The sequence below is a fragment of the Adiantum capillus-veneris genome, chromosome 11 (assembly GCF_014529385.1).
Source record: "Adiantum capillus-veneris isolate H3 chromosome 11, ASM1452938v2, whole genome shotgun sequence".
In the NCBI taxonomy this organism is placed as follows: Eukaryota; Viridiplantae; Streptophyta; class Polypodiopsida; order Polypodiales; family Pteridaceae; genus Adiantum; species Adiantum capillus-veneris.
In genome coordinates, this window is record NC_140941.1 from 118,309,865 (window position 1) to 118,333,983 (window position 24,119).

At 43.9% G+C, this 24,119-nt stretch overlaps 1 pseudogene; it reads right to left on the reverse strand.

The window, feature by feature from the left end:
* Nucleotides 1-20,699: 20,699 nt before the first annotated feature.
* LOC147447907 (uncharacterized) lies at nucleotides 20,700-23,529 on the reverse strand (annotated as a pseudogene).
* Nucleotides 23,530-24,119: the final 590 nt, after the last annotated feature.

Sequence of the window (24,119 nt, forward strand, 5' to 3'; positions counted from 1 at the left end):
GCAGGAATTGTTCCATGATTTAAATAAATGGCCCATCGCATTGATAAGACCACTCAAAGAGACACTGAACCTAGGACACATCACACCCAGCTAAACCAACACTCTAATGCCGTACTTGTTTGCCTCTTGTAGGCTTGGGATAGATGTACACTGCTTCAAGTCCTCAGGTTGAGTCAGGAGCATTGATTGGCATGTGATAACTAGAGATTGGCTTGTAGTAGGCCGGAAGTCTGGAGTCATGAGCTTGGAATTAGACTGAAGTTGGTGGGCGACTGTGGTGTCTAGCGAGGGACATCTCAACATTCTAGGCCTTGTGGTGTGGACTGATTGCGGAGCTATGAACTGTTGTAGCTTGCTGATTTTGTTTGAGTGGCCATATTGGGCGGCCTCTCTCTCTCTCTCTCTCTCTCTCTCTCTCTCTCTCTCTCTCTCTCTCTCTCTCTCTCTCTCTCCGGAGTTTGACTCCTGATTCATGCAGCTACAGAGTGCGCAACAGCCAGCTTGCACTGGGATGGCCTGTAGGCTAGCGTAGTAGCAACCAACGTTGCTTTCTCTCTCAATGCTCACTGCTCTCTCTCTCTCTCTCTCTCTCTCTCTCTCTCTCTCTCTCTCTCTCTCTCTCTCTCACCCAAGTGTGGTAGATTGGTTATGCCATTTCCCTCTTGAATAACACGTGTTGCGTTCAAGTCCTTGACGGCTAGATCTTTAAGGTCTCTTGGGATAGTTTCCTACGGCGTTAAAACTCTCTTCTCTCTCTCTCCATCCACACACACACACACACATATCATCTCCTTTTATATTGAGATTTAAGAATATTTCTGTTAACCCTCACGGCTCACGAACACCCCATCACCTACGACGGACGTGTATTATGTATTTGGTAGAGTCAGGTACCGGGCTTGTCGGACCAATAGGAAAAGGGTAAGAGTGATCGCCGATGAGAGGCGCACTCTAACTGGGACATTCAAGGGATTAGTTGGCTAAGCATGGGCGCCCAAGTGTGAATGGGGTGAACTCATATAAAAGCCAACTAAACCTAATTTTTACTCATTCTCTCATTTGTGCAATAGAAGAGTGCTCTTGCTCCATCTCCATCTCCATCTTCTTCTTCTTCACCTCCTTGTGTGTGTGTGTGTATGTGAGAGAGAGAGAGAGAGAGAGAGGGAGAGTGTGTGTGCGATCGAGCATTACGAAGGCACGACGGCGGCGAAGCGGTTGAGCGCGGCACGACTGCAGCTTCTTCTTCATCGCGGCGAGGAATCCACCACGAAGGCGAGCGTAGAGCGGTGAGTGACACACCCTTTGCTCTCTTGAGCTTGCTAGTTTAGGCTTGTTCTATGCTTGGAGCCGTCTGCGGCTCGCACACGGTGTATTGGCAAGTCCCTTGCTTCGACAGTGCGGCAAGGAGCGCACATTTTTGGCGCCGCTGCCGGGAATATGCCCTACACTAAGCTCGGTTAGCACTTTACGCTTTCTTGTGGTGCAATCTCTATCATAGGAAAGGCAGGGAATGAGTGTGTGTAGTTGTGTGGAGATTTCTGTTTTTTGCGTTTTCTACGTTTTCTGGTTTGCACTGCACAGTTAGCATTTTCTGCATTTAATTTTCAATTTCTGCATTTTCTGCGTTTAATTTTCTGTCAAGTTCCAATTTCTGCAATTTTCTGCATTTTCTGTGCTTTTTTAATTTTCTGCATTTCTTGCGTTTTTTCAATTTCTGCAATTTCTGCATATCTGCATCAAAAAATAAAAAATAAAAAATCTGAAAGAAAATATTATTAAAAAAAAAATCGGAAAAAAAAAACGCGAGTAAGCGGGCAGTTAAATTTTTTGAAAATAAAAAACGCGACTCTTAAAACGGACGGGTTGGTTTGTATAAAAGATAGATCGGGATCATTTGCCCAAGCCCAAGCCCAAGCCCAGGCCGAGGCCTCAGTCCTCAGTCTTATGATATATACTAGACTTACTCTTATATATATACCCTACTCCCTCAAGAGAGAATGAGAGCATGTGGGACAAGTCCTCCACTCTCCTCCTTTCTCTTCCCACTTGCACCCTTAGACTTTCTAGTTTGGGCCTAGTTCCCTACTGGAAATTGACAGTTTTAGGGATTCCGAGGGCATAGAGTGACCAAACGGAGGGCTGTAAAGCACGGCACGACCCTCTGACCGATACGCTCGTTTTGAGCTATCACACGGCCCATTCCACGACACGCTCTAAAAAATCTAGCAAAAAAACAAACAAAAAACACGCTAAAAATTAGTCACAAGGCCTCGTAGAGCAGCTTTTTGACACCTTAGGGTATCAAAAGCACATGCACTTACGCTCTGGACGAGTGTTAGAGCACGATCACATTGGTAGTGCCTCTGTTCATACGGACACCCATTACCCATCCATGATAGGCTCTAGACCCTCAGCGGGGACACAAGGTAGCACCACCCAAGACCCTAAAATAGCCGCTAGTGATTCCTCCTCCGACTCAGAAATCATGGAAGCATACCCTACCCAAAACACTGAGAGAGAAGGCCATGCACCTCCCGAAGCTCCACAGCCTAGTACTAGTATGTTTAGCCGTTTCATGGAAACATTAGGTAGAGCTACTCGCTCGGAACCTGATGCAAATGAAGCACACGAAGGGGGTGGGAAAGTGGACTCTCCTTTCACATCGCACGTGGACCCCACACCCCCAAAGAGTGTCCATGTGGATATCCTGCCAACTTCTTACCAAGAAGGCCCTGTTGAGCTGCCTCCTTCAGAAGTTCCCTCTAGAGTACCGTTGGTGACAAGTAAAACCACGGGGAGCAACATTGCTTCTACCTCACAAGAAATCGTTAGCACGTCGACTCTAGAAGGATTGTTCATTAATGATCATTGGACATACGACCTCCACACTGAGGTGTTGACGGATCTACACTCTGGTCACGCCTACCATGTAGGATGGATAGAGATTGTACAATCCACCTCTAGTGCCACGAGCATCGAAGATCAACAGAAAATGATCTGTAATGTTATCCATGGCATTATTCAATTAGAAAGACAAAACCGAGGGGTAAATATACTCTCAATTGGCCCCATGAGATTTCTGGATACGAGCAAGGCTCAACAGCCTACTCTATCACAAATGGAGACTCCTCTAATGAGCCCCATGGACCCATCTTACGTCATTTCACCTCGGGTCTCTATGCAATCTGAGCCTCCGAGCGACAACTTTAGCTTCCCTAACTTGGCTCAACCCTCTATTAAGGAAAACCCAGTGCTCACTCCAGGGATAAGCGTGACAGAGAATGTACCGATGACATCTACGGTTAGCGCAGTGCCACTACCTAGTGTCGTAGTACCCAATATGGGGCCTCGACCGTATGTGCCTCTAGCCCCTTATGCACACATGGCCCCCACACCTCCAATTGTACCACTTGTTTATGCTCCTCGAGTGCCGCTCCCTAGCCCTTATCCGAGTGGACCTATGCCCGGTTATGTTCCATATCCTGCATCATCCACACATATGCCAAGACCGGTACCCGTCCCTCTCCCACATATGATTCCAAGAGTACCTCCACCGGCCCTACCTCCTCACATAGGTGACTTGGCAGCGTTTGCTCAAACCATAGGTCGATCTATCGCGGAAAATATGCGTCATGCATCTGATAGAGAGCCTAGAAGTAAGGCAGTACAAATTGCCAAACTCACGCAAAAATTCAATGGGGACGAAGATGCTAGAAAACACATTGAAATGTTTGAACAAGTATGTGATTCCTTAGGGGAACGCAACGAACTACATAAGTGCAATGCCTTAAGCTTGACATTAAGTGGGAAGGCTAGAGATTGGTATAGAACCCTAAGGGTGGACGAGAAAACAATCTACCCTACCCTTCGAAGGTTGTTTCTAAAGGAGTACATACGAGAAGGTGTGCTTTGGGGTGTAGCATCTCAGCTACAGAAGGCCGAACGTAAGGAAGGAGAGTCAGTAAGGGACTTCATTAGTCGTCTAAAGCACTTAAACTCTCGCTGCCCTGTAAATGAGCGCTTCAACAATAACCAACTGCTTGATCGATTCATTTGAGGGTTGAGGAATGAAGGAATCTATAATGGACTAGTGATTAGAGGTATCACAACCTGGGAAGATGTCACTGCCAATGCAATCCAATTAGAGGACAACTTGATGATAGCAGGCATGAGGGTGTCTACTGACACGAGATCCACTAGCTCACAAGCCATTGAGTATGAACCCATGACTGCAAAGCCCATTGCCAATGAGCCAAAGGTATTTGAGACATTCTTGACAGACCTCACCAAGGCAATCCAAGAGTCTCTTAAGGATAATCGACCCCCTCAAAATAGTCACATGTATCCAAGAAGGGAGCAACAATGGTGTTCTATTTGCTTAGGTCCACATAGCACTAGTGAGTGCCCTACGTTTAGAGTAAAATTTAATGGAACTTGCAACGCATGTGGTAGGTATGGTCACCAAGCTAAGGATTGTTTAATGATCAAACGTATGATGGCAAATAGACCACCTGTAGCCTGGACGGATGCACCTCGAGCTCCTGTATTGATGCCTGCTCCACCTGTTGAGCAACTACCGCAACACATGGTCCCTAGATCTCAAAATGTTGTACAATCTACACCGCTACCACCTCCTGTGCTAGGACCGCAGCCCCCGCATCCAAGAGTCAACCCTATGAACCAAGTGGGTTGCGAGCCATCTAATGCTTATGCAGATGGCTGTGTGGAGGAAATAGACACTAGTATTGCCTACGGACTTGATACATTGGAAGAGTGTCCTATATACTACATGGAAGATTGTTGGGGGCAAGTCAAGCCGGTTTATCAAGCTGCTGCTCTCGCATCCAGAGGTCAAAATATCAACACCCAGGCTAGGAGGCCACCTCTTCAATGCTACGAGTGTGGTGGACCACATCGGGCAGCGGAGTGCCCTATTAGGCTGCAAAAGAATGCTGCACAGATGCAAATGAATCAAGGGAGCACGTCTGCAATGCCAATACTCACATGTAATCGTTGTGGCATAGATCACTTGATTGCCCAATGCCCCTATAACCCAAATGCGCCTAAAATCACACCCCTAAATTTGGTCGAAATTGCTAGTGTGACATCGCCAATATCACCCGTCGCACCCGCTTATGCGATTACACGGTCCATGCTTCAAGGGCCAGGCCATATCCTCGAAGAGAGAGATACCGCGTCAATTATCCAAGCAAAGAAAAAGAAGACACAAAGGAAGAGGTCGCAGAATACGGGAAATTCAAAGCCAAGTTCCAAAACAAACATAGGAACAGGAGATGACCCCGTGTATATGAATGACCTCGAGGATGATTCAGATTCAATCGAGACAATGGAGACTAGAACCAATACCACAAAGGGAAAGACCGACAAAGAAAACCGTAACATGGAACCAAATGAAAACCGAATAAGAGAAAACCATAAAGAGCCTCTGAAAACACCACAAGTGTTTCCAAATCCAATCCAAGACCCCCAAGATAAACCGCAGGGGCAAAAAGGGAAGAATCGTAAAAAGAAGATTGGGACGTATCCAAACCCAGTAGACGAGATTGAGAAGATGAAACATCTAAGAGGTTTAGTGGAGGAGACTCAAAGGAAACTAGAACCAGAACCCATGCATGTCAAAATTCATGACACAGTGTTTTCCACGCAAGTTCATCCACCCCACATGAACCATAGACCGTTAGCCATATCTAGTATCATCCAAGAAGGAAGTGAGGACGGGACATCAGAAAGTGAGCATACACCCTTCTTGTTGGAAAGGATGTTTAACGAAGGAATACCTGATCCCATTGAGGAATATGAGATTCCATCCTCACCAGTTCCTAGTCAAGGACCTACACCCTGCAAAACGCCAATGAATGTTGCCAAACTAGTGGACTTCATGTCTTCTCAGGTCCGAACCACGATCATAGCAAAGCTGTATGGAGATCCTGAGTTATTCCTTGCACTTCGAGCATTCCTTAACGAAGAGCTACGAACGGGATTACCGCAGTTTGCGCAACCAAATAGGCCTGACTCGATTATGAATGAGGAGGAAAATCATGTGCAATCACTTGACTTAGATGGACACGAGTCTGTGATCGAGGTACCCATTAACGAATTAGGGCAGTATTTTGAAGGCGACGAGTCTAATGCGACCCTACCCATCACTACCAAGGGATTAACTATAAAGGGAATTCTTGATGGTGGTGCGGGAGTTAGCATCGTTACAAAAGATTGTTGGGAATCCATGGGAAAACCCCGCCTCAGTGTTACTAACATTGTGGTAAAGATGGCAAATGGTACCATAGCCAAACCTATGGGGATGCTCAAGGATCTTAAGATCAAAGTTCTAGGACACAAGGTACGACATACGGTTCATTGTAATGGATTTCTCTAAACACCTTATGTCATATGAAATGATTTTAGGACGACCATTCATGAGGGAAGCACAAATGGTTCATGATTGGTCTAAAAATCATGTCTATTTGCAATTCCAAGACTCTGTCCTTAGAGTGGATTTGGTGACTGGTAAGGTACACCCCTTAGGGAGTAAAACCATTATTGATCATCGCTCTGACACCACAGTTCACTCGGCCCCACTACAATATTGTTACACTTGTAAGAAGGATACAGACATTGGCCAAGATTCTCCTTATATGGATATCCTACCTGGGATGACTGAGTCGGACAATGTGGATTGGGTCCACCTAGCATCAACCATAGACACTTGGGGAAATAGGGGGACGACCTGGGTAACACCTGAGGGGGATGAAATGCCTATACCCTTAAATATGCTACAAGCAATGCATATCGCTTCTGACAAGACTCATCCTAATGTAACGAAGAAAACATACAAGTGGGTCCCTAAAGCTTCCTTAGCGACCATAGCTAGTGCAAAAAAACACAAGCCTTGTAAGAAACGTACCACTCGCTCCAAGAAAAGTAAGAAAATGTTGCGATGGATCCCTAAACGACTATTGGAAGCCCAAGGCTACTATCAAGGAAATGATCAAATCTGGGTGCCAAAACGTAGATTGTGCTCTTACCTATCACCTGACCCAAGTGAGCCCAATCCCGTAGCTCCAAAACGAATCAATGATCGTGGAAAGAAAAAAATCACAGAATGCTACACACCCGCTCCCGAGCTAGTTTGGGTACCAAAGAAAGAACGATTTGTTCCACCTAGCTCAGGAAGGGGGGAGTCCCATGAAGATTCTAGCTCCTCATGTAATACATCCATAGAGGTAAAAGCTTCTACACAGCCTCCATCTACAGTAGTGGACCTCCATGAAGCTACAAAAGAATCCACACCTCCCAGTGTTCAAGAATCACCTGATGAACCACTTCAAGTTCGATCCTGGGAGAGTACCTTACCACCCTTGCAACTTGACGAGGCACCTAGGGTAATAGAAAACTACTGGCAAAAATCCTCACCTATTACCAACTGGAACAATTGGTTTCAAAGGGTGACAAGCTCATTTCAAACGGTATGATCTACCCAAGGAAGGGGGGAGTGTTTGTGGACATCCATTATTCACTTGCTTCCCTCTCAACCTTTCTCCCTGACCTCTTAATCTCCAATCTTAGGGAATGTACATATAAAGCTTTATACTCACAAAAAAAAAAAGAGCAAGAGCAATTAGCAAACGAGTATGCACATTAAAAGTCAAAACATTGACTCAGACCTACACATGTCACAATTGGTACAGTGAAACAGAAACCTATGCCATAAAACACCTTTGATCCTCATCACTTGAGTGATGGAGGGTAGGTAAGATTAGTACGATAGGAGTGTTTCTGTTTTAGAGTTGGGTGATTAGCGAAGTTCTCTTTTCCCACTAATGTGCCTCCTGGAGGTATTCCTTTTGTTTCCTAGTGTGTACAGGAGCGTGTTGCTATTGATAGGATTTGGACCTTCATGGAACCTTTCTCTCGTTCACACTTCAAATCAAGCGCGACCATCGACACAAACAGGTGTTTCTTGTCCATTAGCATTGCCCTTATCTTTTTGCATCCATGTTTGTCTGCTTTGATTGTGATTGGTAGCATAATATTCACCGCATTTGCTTAGTATCAAACATTTAATTCAATGTAATGTTTTGTCATAATCACTTGTCTAGGTTTAAAAATCAAGCAGTCTGACTAAGCTAGTTTGACCAAGCTAGGTATTAGAAATTTTCTCTTAATACCATGGGGAATGCCTTCCTAATAAGCAATGGTTACTTAGGTTCTTAATCCGATTTAGGCAGCATTGTATGAAATGTACTAGGGCTTTCTAGTGGGCTTAACCCTATTGACCTTTAGCTTAAGTATTATAAAGGGAGTTTACTAATGTGATGAGCCTGGGGAGGGTAACAGTGTTATATGACCCCCCAAAGTTACAAAATTAAAATGCTGAAAATGAACAAACAAAAAATCAAAGTGCCACAATGTAAAATCTTAAGCTGGAAGAGAAATCCCTGCATAAATTGGTACTTCACTCACATGTATCGCCTATGGTACTAGAGCCCTAGAGGTTCCCAGTGTGGGCGCTTTTCCTTGAAAAGCTAAAAACCCAAGGCATACAAAATAAGCACACACATCATAATTGAATCACTGTGAAAAGACTTTGGGGGGTCAAAGAAAAAGTAATCAGTCAGGCGATGATTTCATGAGAAATTCCTTTTATCGTAGCTTAACTACAAGGTCTTCTAGATATAGCCTCTAGTCAGCCCTCCAACATGAATACTTGGCTCTCGCGATTAAACAACTTAATTGACCACAGCAAATTAAGAAGCTTACCCATGGTATTAATATTCGATCTCTAGTTCCTTTCGATCGTCAAATTAGCGACCCCGGACTTGTTTAATTTTTTACCTTTACATCTGTTTATGCATTTGATTACATTGCAATTTAATGTTCATTGCTAACAAATTGTTTGAAATTCTTTTACCAATCAATTTGTCTACCTAAAACTGCATATGCTTTTTAAGAGAATGCAATTACTGTGCCAATGTTGTTTGATTTTGCAGTGTCTGAAGAAGGCTAAGGACATTCATCTCAAATGCTCTTCCACCTCGACGAACCAGCTTCAACTCAATAGCTTCCGAGGACGGAATCTACATTAGGAAGGGGGGCATGTTAACCCTCACGGCTCATGGACACCCCATCACCTACGACGGACGTGTATTATGTATTTGGTAGAGTTAGGTACCGGGCTTGTTGGACCAATAGGAAAAGGGTAAGAGTGATCGCCGATGAGAGGCGCACTCTAACTGGGACATTCAAGGGATTAGTTGGCTAAGCATGGGCGCCCAAGTGTGAATGGGGTGAACTCATATAAAAGCCAACTAAACCTAATTTTTACTCATTCTCTCATTTGTGCAATAGAAGAGTGCTCTTGCTCCATCTCCATCTCCATCTTCTTCTTCTTCACCTCCTTGTGTGTGTGTGTGTGTATGTGAGAGAGAGAGAGAGAGAGAGAGAGAGAGAGAGAGAGAGAGAGAGGGAGGGAGAGTGTGTGTGCGATCGAGCATTACGAAGGCACGACGGCGGCGAAGCGGTTGAGCGTGGCACGACTGCAGCTTCTTCTTCATCGTGGCGAGGAATCCACCACGAAGGCGAGCGTAGAGCGGTGAGTGACACACCCTTTGCTCTCTTGAGCTTGCTAGTTTAGGCTTGTTGTATGCTTGGAGCCGTCTACGGCTCGCACACGGTGTATTGGCAAGTCCCTTGCTTCGACAGTGTGGCAAGGAGCGCACAATTTCCTATTATACAATGATTTTAACATACAAATTTCATTTTCTTTTTTTACAACAGAATCTGAAGGAACTTATTTCGTCTTTACTAGTGCAGCAAAAGGACTTTCCCCAATCTCAATGGGCTCTAGGCCGAGGCAAACCTTTGCCAAAAAATGGTAGCTGCTAGCTACTAAAGTCCTTATAGATTGTAATCAATTAGGCGGGAACATAGGCTGCAAATGAGAGCAAACTAAGCGGAGCTAAAAGGGTTTGGAGGAGTAGCATAGAAGTGTGGGATGTAGGGAAAAGTTGAAAGAGGAGCTGAAAGGGAGGAGCTTGGTAGTTGTGTTTCCTTGCACACCTTTTGCTATCTCTCTCTAAGCGGGTAGTTGTGGCACACAATAGTTGTATATTGTGTACTCTTTGAGAGAGAGAGAGAGAGAGAGAGAGAGAGAGAGAGAGAGAGAGAGAGAGAGAGAGAGAGAGAGAGAGAGAGAGAGAGCTATAGCTATCACTGAAGATTTCCAACCTTATAAATGGGGAGCTGGGCCTAGCTGGAGTGGGTCTCTCTTTGTCTTTTTTTTTCTTTTTTCTTTCATATAGTGCCATACAAGATAGTGATATCATTCATCATGCCACGATGCACAAGTTGGCAAGATGGAATAAGATCATGACATAAATATGAAATCTAGTATGTAAGAGTTGCACCCCACTCTTAGCGGGTCTCTGGTAAAGGTCGTCAACCATTGGTACCATGAACACATGTAGTGGTTGATGAACACACACCCACTTATTAGAGTTGCTTAAAAATTTGAATCATTCTGAATTTTCTCATGACCAATGCTTGTAGGCAAGCCTTGTGATTTTATCACTTGTTACTATTAGAGATTATTTTGCAGGCCACATGATTTTATCACTTGTTATCTTTATTTTTAGAGATTTTCAAGCTAACACTACAAGAGGTACTTAATATTAGCGACGCTCACAGTGCGACGCTCAAATGTGAAAACCCACAGCGTCGCTATAGGCATCGCTAATTTACCTAGACCTAAAAACCTAAAAGCCTTCTCAAACTTCAACAAGGAAAGAATGTAAAAAACCATATTCTCCTTCATGGATAAGATGGATGACAAAGATCAGGTTGCAGCCACTCCATGCTAAGAAGTGATCGCATGTCAAATTTGTTGATCTTACCATAACAATGCTTTGAGGTGGCACTATTGTGTGTGTGTAGAAGAAGATTCTACTTGTAACTTAGCGACGCTCATAGCGACACCTATAGCGATGCCGACAGGGGTAAAAAAATAACCGTGAGCGTCCGAAAACTCAGATCTGAGTTTTCGGCGCGCGCTCAAGCAAGCAAAAGTAACCCGTGCTCTCTCTCTCTCTCTTTCTTCTACACACACACACACACACACACACACACACAAGGAGAGGAAGGAGAGCCAGGTATGCTCCTTCCCTCTCCTCACTCTCATGTTCCCTTCCCCTCTTTCTCTCTCCCTCTCTCTCTCTCTCACACACACACACACACATTGTGTCTTTGAAAGAGAGAGAGAGAGAGAGAGAGAGAGAGAGAGAGAGAGAGAGAGAGAGAGAGCACATGCATAAACAAAAACGCATACACACATGCATAAACAAAGAATGCATCACACACATTGAGAGAGGAAGAGAGAGAGAGAGAGAGAGAGAGAGAGAGAGAGAGAGAGAGAGAGAGAGAGAGGGAGGGAGAGAGACAGAGAGAGAAAAGAAGAAGAAGAAGAAGAGAGTCTTACGTCGTAGGAAACTATCCCAAGAGACCTTAAAGATCTAGTCGACGAGGAGTTGAACTCAAGACCTGTTATTCAAGAGGGAAATGGCATAACCAATCTATAACACTTAGGTGATAGAAAGGTTATACCATTTTCCTCCTTTTATTGGCACGCACACACACCCACACACACACACACCCGAGAAGAAGAGAGTTTAATTTAACTTCCTAGGAAACTATCCCAAGACACCTTAAAGATCTAGCCGACGAGGAGTTGAACTCAAGAGCTGTTATTCAAGAGGGAAATGGCATATCCAATCTACCACACTTGGGTGATAGAAAGGTTATACCATTTTCCTCTTTTTATTGGCACGCGCGCGCGCACACACACACACACACACACACACACACACACACACACACACACACACACACACGAGAAGAAGAGAGTTTTAACGTCGTAGGAAACTATCCCAAGAGACGTTAGGTTAGATGTAGACTTATGTTAGATTAGATTTAGGTTTTTTTAAGTTAGATTAGATTTAGTTTTATTTATGTTAGATTTAGATTTACGTTAAATTAGATTAGATTTAGGTTTATTTTGAGTTTAAGATTAAATTAGATCTAGATTTAAGTTTGATGGACTAACTTTTTTTAGATTTAGGTTAGATTTTAGTGAATGTCAATGAAGGTGTGCTCATGATGGTAAGCATTGTATGAAAAACACTTGCTCATATGAAAAACACTGAAAAAGACTCCGTTTTCCTACATGAGAAAATTTCCTACGCTTACAGCCTCGACAGTCCATGCGGACTAGCAATTCCCCTACATGTTTGATTGCTGCTACCATACAATAAGCCGTCATGATCAGCCAATGGAAGAGCAAATTGAGCCTACACAGAAATTAGTGATGCAAGATGACGATTCCAAGGGTCACACACACACACACACACACACACACACACACACATACCACAACCCGTCAAATCTAGAGTAATAATTAAGTGCTTTGAGCGGGCATCAGCTACATTGCAAGAATGGCGTACCTGCATGCTACAGACAAAGATCTACTGTGAAAAGATGTTAAGATGCTGTGAAATGCTACAGCTAGAGAAGAGGCAAAGGGGTTTTGTCCACTACATGCACTATCATGTAGACATGGGTGTGTAGATTTCTTGTACCCACAAATATAGGCATTGACCAATAAAGACGAGATTATAACCCGGTGGTTTTGATCTCTATGCACCTCTATGCCGAGGTGTGCGGGGATTGGACATGAGTAGAGAATGTGAGGTAGTTTACATTGTGAACAAAGAGAGAGAGAGAGAGAGAGAGAGAGAGAGAGAGAGAGAGCAAGCAAAGGTAACCCACGCTCTCCCTCTCTCTCTCTCTCTATATATATATATCTACTTGTCCATGTTTTCTTCTCCATTCATTCATTTTTAAGTTTAAATGTTTGTGTGTTTAATGCAGGTATGGATGATGAGCAGTTTCTTTCTTATTTGTCACCCGAGCAGAGACAGTGGTACGTGGAGCATCATCGCTCTGGCGCACCATCGCGCGTTTCTACTCCGGCCACGTCTCCCTCTGTTTCGGAGCATTCAGCGTGCTCCGAAGCTTCGGTGTCAACGAGACAATCTTCACACTCGTCTAGGCACCGGTGCTCTAGTGGTGGCGCTGGCAGTTGTTGTGGGGATGCCGCTGCCGATGCTTTGAGATCACCTCGTGTTCGACGAGGCTTTTTACCCTCCCCTTCTTTGCCCGCCCCGACACCAGCCACGACATCGCTATCGACACCAGGTTTTGCACGGCTGACGGCCGTTCCTAGCGGCTACACACCACTAGCTACTCCTCCAGGAGTCACTCCAGTGGACACTCCTCGCTTCAGGGCCCAGATTCAAGTGGAGACACCTGACGTCCGTACCCCCTTCGACATGTCGCTAGAGACCCCCGCGGGACACCCAGGTTCACGCGTCACCAGCGAGAGGGCTTGCCTTACTCCGTCGACTTCAGCGACGGTATCATCTTGGATGATGAAGGCAAGAAGGTGATTTCACGCATGCGCGGTCTTTGCTCTCAGGTGTTTAGACACTACATACTAAATACCTGGAGTGAAGTACCAAGTGATTTAAAAGACAGAGTCATCAGCATGCTTCATGACGAGTTTCCCGTTCCAACACGGGATGACCGCTTCAATAAAGACCTGATGAATGTTCGAATGCGCGTATACTGCAAGCACACGTGTTCCGAAGTGCAAAAAGCAATCAAGCATGGGTGGAACAGACCAGATTGGATGGCCAAAGAAGATTGGAAGAATGCGAAGAAAGTAGCGCGCGAGAATCTCGACAAGTGGAAGCAACAAAAGGAGGCAGCCAAAGCGCGAATAGAGGCAGGGAGCTCGCGCCACTTGGGGAGCGTCGAGTGGGCATCATTTGAGGCGGATTTTGTAAGTGTTTTCGCATTGCTCTTTATGTTTGATAGTTTAGGGTTTAAGGGTTTTTAAATTCTAACATAATGGATTCTTTGTATGTTTTGACAGTGGTCGATGACAGGACGTGACCCACACCATACGAGCACGAGTACGCAGGCAGGAAGGGCTTAAACGCCCTGATGGACATTCTGAGTTCTCGCGGCGGCATGGTTAGTATTAGATTTTACTCTTTTCTATTTGTTGTATTGTTTTATAAACGTCGCTATATGTTTATACTTATAGAAAGCTGTCTTATTGTTTTTTTTTTACAGAATTCGACAGATACGTTGCTTGGACGCGATGAGACGTCTGATTAGACGACATCAGTCTAGCCATAGCTAGATAGCATTAGTTTCTTTTTGTCATAGTATATGTATCAAAAGACGACTTTGATACGTCTTTTTGAAAACCATGTATATTTTTTCAATAATGACAATGGTGTTGTAACTATTATATTTGCAAAGTTTAACAATAAAGTGATTTTGCCTATGATGTGTACAATTGTCATTGATTTACTTTCATCAATTTACTTTTGTCAGTTTTGTATCTTTATTCTGCAAACAATACTATGGATGATGGAGTTAATGGTTATATTGTCTTGCGGGTGACTACTTTGGGTCTATATCTAAGCTTGCACTTTTTTTCAAAGGTGAATCAATTAATGAAACATTCAATATGGTTGATGGGTGAATGCCCTGCCACCAAATATTTTTTTTCTCAGGCGTCGCTATGACCGTCGCTATATAAGGCTCTGCAGCGTCGCTATAAACGTCGCTATAGATGGCCTGTAAATGTCGCTATAGGCATCGCTATCTAGCAACGATTATAGCGACGCTCATAGCAACGTTCTCGTATCGACGCTGTTAGCGACGATCTTAGCGATGCCGGGGGTACAAAAACCCAATTATTTCCGTCGCTAATAGTATCACAAGAGCACACAACCTCTTGTAGTGTAAGTCTAGAATTTAAGGATGTAGAACTTTTAAAGTAAGGTCTTCAAGGTTACATGGACTCACAAGTAGGGGGAGGGAGGGTCACCCCGAGACACTAGAGTTTTAAGACTTAGAACTTTAGAGCTTTTAAAGTGGGATTTATAGTTTACGGATCTAGAGTTTTAAATTTGTAAAAGGGGCTCTAAAGCTTAAAGATGTAGAATTTTTAAAGTGGGGTCTAGAGCATAGGGCTTTAAAGCTTAGGGCAGTATTCGAAAAAAATCATTTTTCCAAACATACAAAATACCTTTCCTTGAATTTTCCAAGAGGACATTTTAGAAAATTAGGTTTATTTTGTGGGTTTTTACACTATTTTTCTCTATGTTGGAGTGAAATTTCTCCCTTTCCCCTTGCTCTCAATCAACATTTTTGAAATTAAAAACGGCACGATATTAAGCTGAGACACATTTTTCCTGAACACTGGCTTAGGGTGTAGAGCTTAAGGGTGTTTTTTGGCTTTCTAAAAGAAGCCTTAGAGGATAGTTGAGTTAGTTATACTTTCAATGTTTTCAGTGATGATTAAGATTTACCTTAAATGTTATTCTGGTTTTGAAATATTAAATGGATCTTTTTATTTCCCCTTTCATTTCACATCATGACATGTCTTGAATTTTCTTGCATTCAATTGTTTTAGAATGCTAAAGTGAAGTTCCACCTTGTATAATTCTAGTAAATTCTACACACACACACATACACACATTAATGAGTTGTTTTTGGCTTGCCCAAAGGGCAAAAGCTATAGAGATGCCTTCTCTTTTTTGCTGACTAAAATAGAAAAAAAGGTTGAGTTGTATTTTCAAGCATTTTTTGATAGGTGAAATATGCTGCTTGGTTGAAATGAGATAGTGGGCACTCATTTCAATGAAAAGTGTGTAAATCTAATGATGAATCTGTTTTGAGTTTTACAATATAAAATGAATGCTCATTTACCAAGCAAAAGATTTTTGACCGCCTTTGAAAGCATGGAACGTTGAACTTAGAGGTTAAATGATAAAGGCTCAGCATGGGTGGCTCCACAAATCCCAAGAGACACATTTTCATTTTGAGATTAGAGATTTTTGGCATATGGAAGGCCATATGTTGCAACACCTAGGCCCGTCGATTCTTTGGCTGGATGAGCGTCACGTGTCAAGGGTTTGCTAAAGCATTCTTTTTAAAGTTTGGGGAGTCCTTTTTACCCTGCTCTGGACAGAGGAGATGGCACACTGCAATTTTCGTTGTTTGCTCCTGGTAGAGGAAGTGGCGCATGCAGTTGAGGTTGGTGTGGCTACAGCCCTGCGGCGGCGTGTGCTTTGCAGACTTCAGCGTGTTGCTTTTGGAAGAGGAGGCGATGCAATCCTGCGCTTGTAACTCTTACGGCGGCGTGTACTTTGCAAACTTCATTGTGCTGCTTCTGGCAGAGGAAGCAATGCATGGAGGGAATCTTCTTGTGGCTGTAGTCCTACGGTGGCCTTTCGAGGTGTACGATGCATCATGTCATGCTGGGAGCGGCGAGCTGTTGTTTGTCCGATCATGCTAGTGGCCGACAACAAGGTCTTTGGAAAGCTGCCAAAATATACTGCACTATCTTGTTTTGAGGCTTCTCTGCTGCAAGCTCCGACACAGATGCCTCCACATGGTTCTTGTATCTTATCTAGAAGGTACAAATGAGGTATATTGTAATGTGACAAATGCACTGTCTAGCTTCAAGCTCTCCCCGAAAAGATATCCGCCGCTGTCTCAGCTGGTTGTGATCTTGCTAAGGATGTTGAATGAAACATTTTGTTCTTCTTCTGTAAATGTGCCAGCAAGTCATATTTCTTTTATCAAATGAGCTTTGAGGTGTTGTTGTGTGGTGAAAGATTTTCTCTGTGGTCTACAATTTCTCTTGAGAATGCAGGTCAGATTTGACGTGCCTCTTGACATCATAAAGTCGAACATTGCTGAAACATCCACCATGGCTTGTGCGGGCTTGAAGCCTTGTAAGAAACTGTTGTAGTTTCATCTCAAAGCTTGGCAGTTGTTTGGAGCTCCTCTGTCATCATGGTGTCTTGTGGTGGCAATGCTACTATCAAGAGTAGTGCAAATAATGGCCCACCCACTGATGGTGAGAGTATTGACTTCTCCGGAGGTTCACTTTGTTGCCTTTTTGCCAGATTCTTGTCATGCTCGACTATGTGCTGAAATCGATTTTGCTATTTGTCTGATCGGGGGGTCTCGTCTGTGGTGTCGGCCTGGTGCATGCCAATGTTGCATTTTTGTGTTGCTGTTGCTGGTTTCTTTCCCCCATGTATGTGCTATGTCTGGGAATGCTGCTGTGGTCGCTTGCTTGTTGTTTGCGTAGGTTGTCGTTGACACGTGTTTTTCGTTCACTTGTGATACTTGAGAGTGTACACTAGCTAAAATGGTTGTTTCTCCATTGGGGACTAGCATTGGCATAATTTGATAGGGTTTGTGAGCTATATTATGCTTTTGTGAATGCTCATTGTAGTCTTGCAATGTTGTTTCTATACCAAAAAAGTTCCCATTTTTTTTTCTTGAACTGAGGTGTATAGGTTTCGTTCTTGGTTTGATGGGTGCAATGATCGCTTGTTGTTCCTGTCTAAAAGGTGACGTGTTCACCTGTTGTGTTATGGCTCTGTGCCTTTGAGTGGGCATGCTTTGCTTGTAGTTGTGGGCAGTTTCTTTTGCTTAGCTGATCGTGTTTTCGCCAGCCAATGCTACTTGCCAACTCATTGAGCTAAGTGCAACATCCAATATTGTGTGCCCAAGTTCACCAGGTTGCATGATTGATGCAAAATGGTTCTGCTAGTTGATCGTCATCTACCTTGCATATTCCAGCTGCCGCCTGGGTGTGAAGTGCATGTGATTTGTCGTGGGGCTCACTCATTCTTGCCGATGCTTGTTGTTGATGTGTTTTGGTTGTGCTTCCATTGCCTTGCTTCCACAATAGCCAGCTAGCTAGTCCCCTCGGGTTTCGTTTGTTGGGAATCTCAGCCTGGCCTCCCAAAGCGATGCCAGAAGCCATGTCCCATGCTTTCGAGCGCTTTGCTTGCATGGCCGGATTTTCCTCGGCGTTGGTGAGTGTGCTGGTCATTTCTATGTTGTCTTTAGCTTGCTCAGATGGTGAATGTTTTGCTTGAGTTGTGGCTTCATCTTCTTGTTCTCTTGTAGAGCTGCGCAAACTCGTTGAGCCTCCTCCTTGCCCTGCAAACAAGCGTGCAAGGCACCCGTCATCAGAGAGTTTTGTTGAGTCGTCCCCAAGCCCGAACTCCGGACAAGGTGTAGTCAGGAAGAGGTTTAGGCGGTCGTTGTTTGAGGAAATCCTTGCTAGCCATTCTACTGCTAGCGCGTGTATGCTGGCATGCATGTATGGCCATCATACACGTGTTCTTTGCCGGGCAAACTTGACGAGTCTTATGTTGTGGCCTGTTACAGTGCGCTCTTCAATATGCAACCACAGAGATCGATTGGTGATACCGAGAAAAAGAACTTCAATTCCCTTGTAAGAGATTACCGCCACAAAGATACCTTAGGTGCAATTCCCAATTTTGTATCTGTACTTCTGTAGTCAAAAAATTGCAGCTGATATTTATCCCATTTCGAATGTTTGGATATCACAATCTATTATCTGACATGTCTTGGCATTATCCAATTCGCTAAAGTATGGTGATTGATCACACTTGTGTGTGTGTGTGTGTGTGTGTGTGTGTGTGTGTGTGTGTGTGTGTGTGTGTGTGTGAGAGAGAGAGAGAGAGAGAGAGAGAGAGAGAGAGAGAGAGAGAGAGAGAGAGAGAGAGTGGCTTTACATTGGGGGGCACAAGAAGGGAGAGGAGGAATTGAAGCATCATGGAGCCCATGTGTTTGTAGGAGAGCATGGAGATAGGGACACAACTGGCTGTGGAGAGAACAGAGTAGCTCACTCTATAGGGGGCCAGGCCGTTGTTTCTGTTGCTCATCATGAAGGCCCTCTGGAGAAGGTGAAGAACAAGATTAAAGGGTAGAAATATCCGCATGAAGGGGGGCGTCAGAGTGACAATGAAGGCAGAAACAACTCCAACAGTGAGAGTGACGGCGAGGGCGGTTGTAGGAAGAAAAAACATGGACAGTGACGGACTCTTCTAAGTTCTAGGTAAACAAAGCCAGCCTCCTGCACTTAGTCCAACACAATCGATAACCACATCAAAAGAGCTTTTACTTAGGTTTGATTACATGCAAAGTTATCGAGTTTTGATGTAACATAGGCAGAGCCTAGACGTTCATTTTTTTTGAATGCTCCCAATGATTGATAATCAACATTTGCAATTTTGTGTGTGTGTGTGTGTGTGTGTGTGTGTGTGAGAGAGAGAGAGAGAGAGAGAGAGAGAGAGAGAGAGAGAGAGAGAGAGAGAGAGAGAGCATGCTTCTCTCACAGTTTTTGCATCCCTTGACATAGGAAAAGATGTGTACCTTCCTTTGTCTTCACCTCACACCTTCCTCAATCTTCTCTTGTGCTTCATGTGCCGAGCATCACACACAAGATATCGGCACTTAACTTCATCCGCAGACACTTTCAATAGTCTTTGTCCTGAGCGGCCAAGTCTCTTGCATGTAAAAATACAAATTGGAACTATTAGTAGAAATTTTGAAACCTGCATGATTTTGAACTATTTTCTTACGATTTTTTTTTCCTTTACCATTGCTTGTAACCGGCTAAATCTCAATTTTCAGCCAGCTCAATGTTAAGCTGAGGCACATCTTTTCCAAAAACTGGCAATCGAGTTTTCTCCTTGCGAAGAAGCAAACCAAAAATACTAGCAGAAATTATGAAATTTATAAAATTTTAAAACTATTTTCTCATATATTTCACCGATTTTTCTTCCCTTTACCATGGTTTGTAATCGGCTAGTCTCGATTTTCAACCGGCTCAAGACTGAGCTGAGACAATCCTTTTCCAAACACTGAAATTTCCAATTAAACTCAACCTAATGATTTTATCACTTTCTTATTATTTTAGAAAGCCACCGTGACCCTTTCACTTGTTTAATTCAATTCTCTCTGCTTATGTTTTTTTTAATAAAAAGCTTAGAGATGTAGAGATTTTAAAGTGGGATCTAAACTCAAAACAAGGCCTAAAATTGATGCCTATTTTTTTTTGTCGAGGGCTATTTTGCCTATCAAAACAAGTGCTTTCAAAAAACCTCATGTGATTTGTATGCTAAAATCTCAAAATTGCCTGTCATTTTTTGTGTTTATACCCTTGAATTAACGTTATATATGGCAAATTATATAAGTTGATCGCATTACACAAAGCATATGAAAGGGGGCTTGAAAAATTACATGTCAAAAAGAAATTTTTACCATGCTTGGCAGTCTTCACTTGTTTCACACCTTATGAATACCATGTGTGTCATGATAGTGTTTAAACCCTTGAGTTAACGTTACATATGGCAAATTATATAAATTGATCGCATTACACAAAACCAGTGTTCGAGAAAAATGTGTCTCAGCTTACTATCGTGCCGTTTTCAATTTCAAAAATGCCCGCTGAAGGCAAGGGGAAAGGGAGAAATTCACCCCAAAATAGAGAAAAATAGTGTAAAAACTCAAAAAATGACCTAATTTTCTAAATTTTCTCTTGACGAAATCAAGACTCAAAGGAATTTCGTATGTTTGGAATAACGATTTTTTTCAAACATTGCACACACCATATGAAAGGGGGCTTGAAAAATTGCATGTCAAAAAGAAATTTCTACTATGCCTGGCAGCGTGATCCTTATGAATAGAATGTGTGTCATGATAAAAGCTAACTACTCTTGTTCAAATGTGAAGAGGTCCAAAGGTACAACCGGACCACATCCACTAACTTTAAAATGCCCCCTTCGCATGCTCTGTAAGTCTTGCTCCCATGTAGGGCGATATGTCGCTTCCTCATCGTCTTGCGCAGATATAACGTCCTCCTCCTCCTCCTCCTCATCATCATCATCATCAGTCTCTGATGATGCAAACTCTTGCATGTACTTTACCTCCCTTTTCCATGCTTCAAAAGCTTCTCTATTGGCGCGTTCTGCAATACCCAACTCCTCGTTCTCAATCAAACTTGTGCTCTCTTCATCTTCTGATGATGATGAAGCAGAAACTGATAGAGAAGCTTCATCTGAAAAACTCTCGTGGTCTCTTTCGGGATCCCAGCCAGGCCCATCAAAGAGGACTCCCACCTTGTGAAGATTGGCCGTGTCCTCCCCTACACACACCAAGAACAACCCATAAGAATCGGAGCACCCCTGCAGCTTGTCTTGTGCCAGCAAAAGAAGCCACAGTTTGAGAGACATGGACAGCAGCTGTTTTAAACTAGTCTCTGCCTTGATTGCCATGCTGCAAGTTGGAGCTTGGGGTATTGCCATAAATCGCACCTCATTTGCATTTTCATGACCGGTGTCGTCAGGATACCCCCACATAAAGGCAGAATAATGCTGCCTCTCTTGTACTTCCAGAAGAAAATGTTTGGTGCAGTTGGGAATCATTCGAGTAGAGCTTGTACAAATCTTGCATGCGCCACACTTCTGTTGGTGTTGCGCGAAAGGAATTACCATCGCACACATGAAGGGGCATTGAAGCTTTAGGCCCACGCTGCTTATTGCCTCTATCTCAGCTATGGTCTTAAAGCTGTTAAACATGTAAGTAGAGAATTTCTGGAATTTCTGGTCGCCCATCACCTTTTGCTGGGTGAAGGTCGGAGCCCATGACATGCCAATGGTGGGGTTCCCCCTAAATTGAGCCAAGCAAAGCAAGGCTACAATTTCCTGACTGTTTCTGTGGTCCATTGAGGGTATGGCAGAGCGGGATGTGCGCAAACCATTGCCATTTCGTAGGTGCTCAACTATATCTAAAGTCTGCTGCTCCAGGCTTTTACGAGTCCGTACCTGCACTTTTCCTTCAATCTCAAGAAGTGCCAGAATGGATAGTAGCCTATCTTCGTCATGACCTTCGGAGCAATCGCGCAAGCTGATTTCTCGTATAGCTAAAGTGGCAAGCTGCAGTCTTCTGCACCTTTTTAAGAATTGACCTTTCTCCACATCACTCTCTACGCCAAGCTTTGTTACTCCTATACTGCCACATCCTTGCGCTTCCTCAAATCTACCTTCTTTACGAGTGTTTGTCGGTTCTTGCAGGTTCACTCCCTCATCTATTTGATGTCTAATGGAGTCCTGCTCTTCCATTTCGCACCACCATTGAAGCAAAGACGGCAGGCGTTGCAATGCAGATATCAGATACGACCCGAAGGTAGCAGGGATCCTGTGATTTGCGCGTGATTTGTAGCTACTTTCTCCATGAGTTCGAGGTAGCTCGATCTCTCAACATAGTAGACATGGCGAGTATTGGAAGTATGGTTAGATCTATCCTGATTTCTGCAATGCGGGCACGGAAAATGCTTCTCGCTATTCAGCAAATGCATAGAGAGCTCATACATTGGCCCGAATTTCGCTTTGGCACCATCATTCATATGCTCTTTTGGATACCATGTTAGCCCGGTGGAGCGACAAAATGCCATGTAAGAGAAATACCCTGTGAAGCCCTCTATGTCCATGCCCACTATAAAGGCTAGCTTATTAGGAAGCACAAACTCTTGCAAGGTCCATACGCGCGAAAACCACCTAGGGAGCTTATAAAATTCAGGTGAGGGAGCTTGAGCCCATAGCTGAAACCCACCACCTACACCACGGCACCAAACATAGCATCCTTTGCTTTGGGCATAATAGGCACCCATGTGAGCAATTTCTCTGTTTTTCTCTTTGGCATCGCCTTGATTTATGCAGAGAGCATCAAACCATACCTTCTCTACACCATCAGCTGCTAATATGAGCAGAAACTCGAGAAATTCACGATGGCCTGGTTTGCTTGCAAAGTTCTGGTGTTGAAAGAGGGCGGCATACGTATCCACTGAGCTGTTGGGTCTTGCGTCATCGTGCAGATGATCACGAAGAGGGGATGCGTGCATTATGTTGCAGATGTCAAGGGACCAGTCTCTCACATCCTTAGTCCAAGTGTGTGAGATAATGTGAAATTTCCAGTCTGTGCAGGGGGTGAAACATACCCCACCTTCGCTAGCAAGAGTCTGCCTTATGCAGATGAGGCGTAGGGGGAAAGTCTGTTGCATCTCCTCCTGCATGAGGAGATCATCAACCTGATTAGACCCACATGCAGGCGAGAACACCCACACCCTCATTGCCCTCTTTGCTGTGGAATAAACTTTACGTAAGGTGCAGATACAAACCCCCATTGCCCTCTTTAGTGCAGTTAGTGGAAATTCAAGTCTGTGCATGCCCTCCGCTACCTAGCAAGAGCAGATGAGGCGTAGGGGAAAAGTCTGTTGCATGCTCTGTGCTAACGATTTATGAAAACGAAAGTTGGGGCAGAATAAAAAATTAGAGGAAATTACCAAAATACCCCTCTAATTTCTGGAAATTCCCAAAATACCCTATTACCTATTTTGGTCAGATTGTTCAAGATTTACTTGGTGAGCCCAAGGTCCTCTTTCCAGTATCTGAACGCACACGCCACCACGTGGCATTAGATTTCAATTAAATAGAAACTAAAAAAAAAAGGCTATGCGCGCCTTAAAAGCTCTTAAAAAGAGAACACTGCGCTGCCATGAAAAGCTCTACTAGCTTAATCGAATTTAAATAAAGCTTAAGGTCGCTACTTTTCTCAATTGCGCTCAGAAGCAGATCGACAGCCATCGATGGTTTGCCATAAGCAGTTCAAATCTCGCCGTTGCTGCTTTGCTGAATTGCGCTGAGAAGCAGTTCGTAGGTTCCCCAGACGCAGCAGGTTTCACTCTATGTACTCTTTGCGAGAGAGAGAGAGAGAGAGAGAGAGAGAGAGAGAGAGAGAGAGAGAGAGAGAGAGAGAGAGAGAGTTGGAGCCTTGTCAGTCACCTAGTAGCTTTTGAGTGCCTCCGTTGCAGCATTAAAACAGACCAGATAGTAGCACGAGCAGGGTTGGTTCCATAGCTACTGAGAGAGAGAGAGAGAGAGAGAGAGAGAGAGAGAGAGAGAGAGAGAGAGAGAGAGTTGAAGCCTTGTCAGCCACCTAGTAGCTTTTGAGTGCCTCCGTTGCAACATTCAAAGAGATCAGACAAAAGCACGAGCCGGGTTGGTTCCATAGCTACTTTGAACTTGAGAGAGAGAGAGAGAGAGAGAGAGAGAGAGAGAGAGCCTACTACCTCG